At 39.5% G+C, this 7,613-nt stretch overlaps 1 long non-coding RNA gene across 1 annotated transcript in view; it reads right to left on the reverse strand.

The window, feature by feature from the left end:
* Nucleotides 1-207: 207 nt before the first annotated feature.
* Nucleotides 208-7,613, reverse strand: part of LOC122564138 — a 9,860-nt gene continuing 2,454 nt past the window's right edge. Inside the window, exons 2-3 of the long non-coding RNA XR_006315827.1 lie at nucleotides 762-820; nucleotides 208-348 (exon numbers count right to left, since the gene is read on the reverse strand). This is a non-coding gene — a long non-coding RNA (uncharacterized LOC122564138). The remainder of the gene's footprint in view (nucleotides 349-761; nucleotides 821-7,613) is intronic.

Here is a 7,613-nt window from a genome sequence, read left to right on the forward strand (position 1 = left end):
ACACTTTGTCTTTTTAAAATAGTTCCAACTGCCGAATGGGTATGGTCTAATTCTTTCCCAATGTTCGGAAGTGTCTCTCCTTTTTCAGATGACTTGAGTATGTCAACTCTCCTCTCCTTTGTGATGGTTTTGCATTTCTTTGTACTATCAGCACAGGTATCATGTACATTGTTTGATAACTACTGTATTGTAACAAATACCAACACTTTGAAAAGTTATATACAGTAGTGTACAGTTCACCAATGTCGTTTACATCTGGACTTACGTTGTCTCTCCTTTCCTCCAGTGGGAAGTATGAACGAATCTTCACATGTTGGATCCTTAAAATTACTAGTATCTAATGTGAACCTATTGTAAGCAGAAGCATTCATAAGTCAGATGTTTGTAAATTGGGGCCCGCCATTGCTGGTATGTTATGTGTAGCTTATCATGTTGCTTTAAGGCCTACAAATGATAATTACCGCCCCTTCGTGTTATTTATATTCTAGCTGTTCCTCAAGTTAATTCCGAATCAGACTCTGACTTGAAATTTTTAAACTCCATCATAGCCTCCCCAACACTGGTTTTTTAAAAACCTATTAAAAACTACTTCCCTGGTGCGGAAAAGATTTTATTTGTGAGAAATTATTGGCTTTATTTCTTTTAAACATACTTTTTTAACCTCACATATTTCCATGCATGACATGAAATATGATGGATGCAATGTGTAGCACAGTGGTGGTGTCCCTACCTCGGTCCAAGAGATCAGGTTCAAGTCTCACCTGTTCCAGAGGTGTGTAATAACATCTGCGAACACATTGATTGGAAAGTGGCCTGCAAACTAAAATTACAAGTGCATTCAGTCTATATTTCCTTCACTGAACAATACAAAGTCTAATCTGAGGCTTTACTTAGCAGATGTGGTTCAAATGAGACAGTACATGATCTCTTAAAATAATATAAACCTGGCCACCATGAGCAGTCAAGCAAAATTGACTACTGAATTGCAAAAAATACTGGTATGTGAAAGAATACAGATACTGTTCTTCTGGTATTGATTTTAACTTTGTAGCTTGGTGATTTCTACACTATAGTTTTATTCGCTAGAAACAAAACAGTCAATATTGGAATGATCATAATATGTTAGCTATTTAATTTAAAAATCATATCAGTGATAATCACAGACATGTGCCATTTACTTTAATTTTATTTTGTTTCTACAAGGAGAACTGTAAACCTTACTCCCACTCCCATCCTGATGTGACTATTTTAATGAATACCTGCTATGTCTTCCTTTTCATTTTGTTGGTGCCTAGGTATTATCTTCAATTCTGTTGATTTTCAACTTAGCAATTTTCTATAAGCTTTATCAAAGGCATTTTTGAATGTCCAAGTAATCTATCATACCATATATAAAAGGAGTAAAAGAGAAAACAGTTCTCAGATGCAAGTTACAAAGTAGTGACAGAAAATGCAGTGAATACCTAGCAGTCAGACAGTATCTATGAAGAGAGAAATGATTAACTATAAGACGAAGGAGCAGAAGGAGGTCATACAACCTATTGAATTTCCACCATTCATTGAGATCATGACTGATTTAATAATCTTCAACTTCATTTCCCAGTCTTTCTCAATAACTCTTGATTCCCTTGCTGATCAAAAGTCTGTCTACCTCAGCCTTACATACTTACATAGTCCTCCAATCTCATAAGTTGCCTCCCACAACAGCTCTGGATATATCTCATCTGGGCCTGGAGACTTAACCACATTCAAACTGACTAAAACTGCTAATACCTCTTCCATCTCAATATAATTTGCTTAAGTGTATTACAGTTCCCTTCCCAGATTTCAATGTATACATAATCCTTCTCTATAGTAAATACAGATGCAAAATTCTCCTTTAAAATCTCATCTGTGTCCTCTGGCTCTATACACATTGCTACTTTGTTCGTAATGAGCCGCTATTTCCTTGCTTATTCTCCTGTTTCTAATATACTTAGAAAGCCCCTTTGGATTTGTTATGTCAGTGTTTTTTCATGTCCCCTCTTTAATTTCCTAATTTGTTAATTTTGCACTTTCTATACACCTCCTGGGCATCGGTTGTTGTGATATCTCAGCTTCTGAGATAAGCTTTTACTTTTTCCAATCCTGTATGTCCCTTGACATCCAGGGTTCTCTGAAGTTGTTGACCTCACCCTTCACCTTTGACATGCTCGCCCTTCACTCACTATTACCACTTCAAATGACTCACTACTACTGTGATGTGGATTTTCCTGAAAATAGCTACTCCCAGTCCCCTTTAGCCAGATCCTGTCATATTAAAATCGCCCTGCCTAAATTCAGAAGCTTTATTTCCAGTTCATCTTTGTCCTTTGTCATAATTACCTTAAATTTAACTCTATTATTGTCACTATCATAAAAAATACTATCCCATCAAATGACATTCTACCACTTGCCCAGCTTTGTTCCCTAAAATTATGTCTAGCACCACCCCATTTATTGTAGGACTTCCTAAGTGCTGCTTAAAAAAAATTTCTGGATAACTTTAAGAATCCTAGCCTATCTAAGCCTTTTGAACTTTATCCATCCCAGTTAAAACTGGGGAGATTGAAATCCCTACTATTATTACTCTATTATTTTTTAATTTATTTGAAACTTAAGTATCTGCACTTTTATCTCTCCCTGACTGGAGGTGTACAGTTCACTCCCAACAAAATGATTGCCTCCCTTTTAAGTACTAACCATATGACCTTTTAAGATATTGTTGCATCTTACTGCAGTAATTGACTCTTTGACTAATATTGCAACACTTTTGCATCTCCTCCTATCTTGCCTGAAGATTCTTTTCCCCAGAACATTGAGCTGCCAATCCTGTCTCCCCACACAAACCATGTCTCCATGACAGCACGGATGCCATATCCTTATGTGTCAATCAGTACTTTTAACTCATCTGCCTTATTCACAAGATCCTGTGCATTAAAATAAATACCAATCTTACTACATTTCCTTTGGTCTTAATTATATTTTCATTGACTTCATGATTGACTTGGTTCTTCAATACTTGTCTGTGCATCACCCCGTACTTCTGTATACCTCCATTTGCATGCCATCCCCCTGCCAAATTGGCTTAAACCCCTACTAAAATCACTAGCAAACCTCCCTGCAGGTGTAACCTGTCACATTTGTACAGATCCCACCCTAAATAAAGGAGCAGTGATCCAGGAATCTTAATCCCTTCCTCTTGCACCAACTAAGGGTGGCTCAGTGGCTAGCACTGCTGCCTCACAGCGCCAGGGACCTAGGTTCGATTCCAGCCTCGGGTGACTGTGTGGAGTTTGCACATTTCCTCCCACAATCCAAAGATGTGCTGGTTAGGTGAACTGGCCATGCTAAGTTGCCCGTAGTGTTCAAGGATGTGTAGGTTAGGTGCATTAGTCAAGGGTAAATATAGAATAATAGGGAATGGGTCTGGGTGGGTTGCACTTCAGAGGGTCAGTGTGGACTTGTTCGGCCGAATGATCTGTTTCCACACTCTAGGGATCCAATGATTCTACAAAGTCTTTAGCTACACATTCATCTAGTTCTAACTGCCTATGCCTATACTCACTAGCACATTGTGCCAGGAGTAATCCAGAGATTACAACCTCCTAGGTTCTGCTTTTTAATCTGCTACCTAGCTCCTCAAATTCTTGATACAGGACATCATTATTCTTTCTACTATGTTGTTTGTCCCATTGTGAATCTCAATCTCTGACAGTGATGCCCCTTCAAGATGCCCTATAGCCCTGCAGCGACATCTTTGGTTGTCACTGGAGGTCAACACACCGTCCTGGAGTCATATGTGCAACCGCAGAAATGCCCAACTGTATGCCTCACTATTGACTTTCCTATTGCCATTGTTCTCCCTTTTTCTGCTCTCCTGTTGAGCAGCTGGGCTTTGGCTGCACTCCCTAGAGGAACTGTCACTGTCATCATTTACCAGCACAGAAAACTGTTCTTGAGTGAGATACACTCTGGGGCTTTTCTGAGTACCAATCTGCCTGCCTGCAAACCAGCTTCTTAAAACCTCAACTATCCACTTACTGTAGCTAAGGTAGTCTTCGATCTCCACTTTAAAGAATTGACAAGTATTCATTCCCACAATTTACTTCCGTTTGATCACTCAAACCTGTGGGTTTTCTGTTGGCTCAGCGACTCTTGGGCCCAGTCTTTAGCTCAGCCATGTTGAGGCAAGGTCCTGCGGAACCCCAGGACTATGGCTGGTTGTAGGCTGCAGCATCGGTGGTGGAGGAGCCCAGAGGCAGAACACCAGTGACCAATTACCGGCGACAGTGTCTCGGGGAGCATTAGATAGGGAACAGGCGCATTGCCCCAGCTCGCGGATACGATGGATGTGGTGGCGGAGGCAGGCCCATAACCGAGGCCCCAGAGCATTTTACAGAGATCCTGGCCGATGTCAAACAGCATCTGGAGGAGTAGCAGAGGAGGACCAAAGAGAAGAGAAATACTCAAGCAATGTCTAATGATCATACTCAAGACCAGCTGTTCATCATATAATTGAGCACTGTTGTGAAAATGTGTGTACTGTACCTTTTAAGAGAGTTAAAGGCAGCAGAACAACCTGACAACACCAAGTGTTCTGAACAAGATACAATGTAACATGTGGTCCAGCAGCTAGGGTAATTGGTTGCCTGGAGACAAAAACAAATTCAAATTTGGCCAATCAGTTTAAATTAAACCCCCAAAGAAACCAACCTCCAATCAAGTTTGAATTTAGTATATTGACAATATTAAAAGCCAAAGACACAATTTGATGCTTTGGGGGTGTAAGACCGGGAAAAAAATTGAACAGTTGGGAGAGAGCTACCAGAAGATTAACAGATGTAGGCTGCTCGTCAGAACTCTCTGAAAGGTACCTGTCTAGAGAAGGAGTTTGCACAGAGGAAAAACATCAACACTGACCTGGAGAGCAAATCTACAGAGGAAGGTATAAAAAGAAGATTCGACCGCTGGCTGGTTTTGAAATTTGAATTTTTGGTAAATCTTAATCGGGGGTTTTATCTATTGTAGAAGGGAAAGTAAAAGATAGGTTAGAGGAAGGAGTTGTAAATAGTTGTTAGTTAATTATTCTCTGCTATACTTAAAGAAATAAAATTGTTAATTTTTACTTTAAATATTTCTTGGCCTCTAGAATTTTCACAGATTACTGCATGGGATAAATCTTTTCTGTGTTGTTGGTTTAAATTAAGCAGGAGGGTTTATCCCGCATTGTAACAGCACTTTACCAAGCATTACATCTTTGAGCTTCTTCACTAATTTCTCTGACATGCCAATTGTGTGTGCAAAGTAATTCACAGGTAATTCAGCGGCTATAAATTACTTATGATGTGGAGGTACCGGTGGGCAAAGTCAGAAGTTAGACAACACCAAGTTATAGTCCAACAGGTTTATTTGAAATCAAAGCTTTCAAAGTCTTGCTCTTTCAGTTCATCTGACAAAAGGGCAATGCTCTGAAAGCTTGCATTTTCAAGTAAACCTGTTGGACTATAACCTGGTGTAATCTAACTTCTGACCTTAGAAATTCATTAGTCCTCACTGAAAATCTAGAAAGGACATTAACATTTGCACGATCTGCTGACTTATGATATTTAGTTTTGCATGAATAGCTAATTTTATCATTTATCCTCTTTAATCAAAGATCACTTTGTGCTTTCTTAGTACCTTCTCAATGTAAGACATACTCCTACTGATATCTACTGTAATTAATTTGTCCTAATTGAACTGTAGGTCCTTAAGCTAAATTCTTCCCATCAGGGAAACTTTGTTGCCTCTCGCAAATTCTAATAGCAATTTGTAGGATATAACAGCATAGAAGTACTGCTTTAGGAATAACTAGTGAGTTTTACAACAGTTTTGCATAAGGAAATGTGACATAGGATTTCTCGTTCTCTCCTGAAATAACTGACATGGCTGCACAATGCTGAAAGTAAGTTGTGATTCTCTGATATTCATTTCTATTGTGGACAAAGGAATTACAGTATATTGTTGACATGATTACTCTCATCCTTTTTACTGTTTTTCTTCCTTTCTGACTGAATAGAATTCTTGATCCTTCTGTTTGGTAACATTCAGTTTTTTTTCTAGATTGATGTTTTTGTAATCAGTCTGTTCAGAGATGTTATTATACACCTGTGGAACAGGTGGGTCTTAAACCTGAGCCTCATGGCTCAGAAGTAGGGACATTACCACAGCGCTACAAAAGACTGCTTCTATATCTATCATACGCATATTCTAGGATTCCCTGACTTCATGCATTAGCTTTAAACTGACCATAACCAGGTGCCACCTGCAATTTGGAGCTTTATCAGGATATGAGACATTAATTACTGCTTTCTCCACTTCTGCATATTGTGTGGAAATGAATGACTTTTCACAGAAAGAACATGTTGACTAGAAATGGGGCACTTAGATGGCTGGGGGCACTCTGAGAATGGTGATGTAAATTTCTGACTTGGAGTTTGGCTGGCATGGTTTGGATCTCATGGAAATCTGGTGGACCTCCTCTGCCAGTTTAGAAAGATAATGATCTATAGGCATTTGCAACTATTTCTTTCTGACATTTCCATGGCTGTGGCTTTATTGCAGGCCTCTTCCAACAACATGTCACTGCCTTTACTCAGACACGTGGCCTGGATTTTATTGTCTTTTAGGTCTTTAGTGTCTCCGAGGTCAGTTTCTAAGTTTGCAACATTCTCAGTGACCAGAGAGGTTCTTTAATTCCAAAATGAAATCGGTAACAGTCTCACTTAGCAACTGATTCCTTTCATAGAACATGACTCTCGGCAGAATCTCACCCTGAATCATGGTATGATAACAGAATTTCAGTAATTTCAGAAGAGTCCATAGTACTGGTGGTCTCAAGGTTAATAATGCTGACATATCACCACAAAAGGATTTGGCTTCATCTTGCTGAGAGGAGGTTTTATTTTATCCTCATCCCCTACTTCATTCACTTTCAGCCAAAAGTGTAACACATCAGTCATAATTGTACCACTTCCCATTGTCAGGGTTGAATTCACCCAGTTGTTCCCAAAGGTACTTCCAGTGCTATCTGTTCAGTTACGTTCTGTGCTAACTCACTGTGCACCTGAACACATCATGCACATTCAGCAACCTTTCAACCTACTCAGACTTCCTCAAAATCACATTTAGAAGTTCTAAAAGGTGCACCACAATGTTCTTTGTCTCTTTGTTTCTCAGATGAAATGTAAAATTAGTTCCATTCCATTCTCAAAGGTAGAAGACAGAGGGTGGTGGTGGAGGGTTGTTTTTCAGACTGGAGGCCTGTGACCAGTGGAGTGCCACAAGGATCGGTTCTGGGTCCTCTACTTTTTGTAATTTACATAAATGATTTGGATGCGAGCATAAGAGGTACAGTTAGTAAGTTTGCAGATGACACAAAAATTGGAGGTGTAGTGGACAACGAAGAGGGTTACCTCAGATTACAACAGGATCTGGACCAGATGGGCCAATCGGCTGAGAAGTGGCAGATGGAGTTTAATTCAGATAAATGCAAGGTGCTGCATTTTGGGAAAACAAATCTTAGCAGGACTTATACACTTAATGGTAAGGTC

This window comes from Chiloscyllium plagiosum, chromosome 28, assembly GCF_004010195.1.
Source record: "Chiloscyllium plagiosum isolate BGI_BamShark_2017 chromosome 28, ASM401019v2, whole genome shotgun sequence".
Classification (NCBI taxonomy): Eukaryota; Metazoa; Chordata; class Chondrichthyes; order Orectolobiformes; family Hemiscylliidae; genus Chiloscyllium; species Chiloscyllium plagiosum.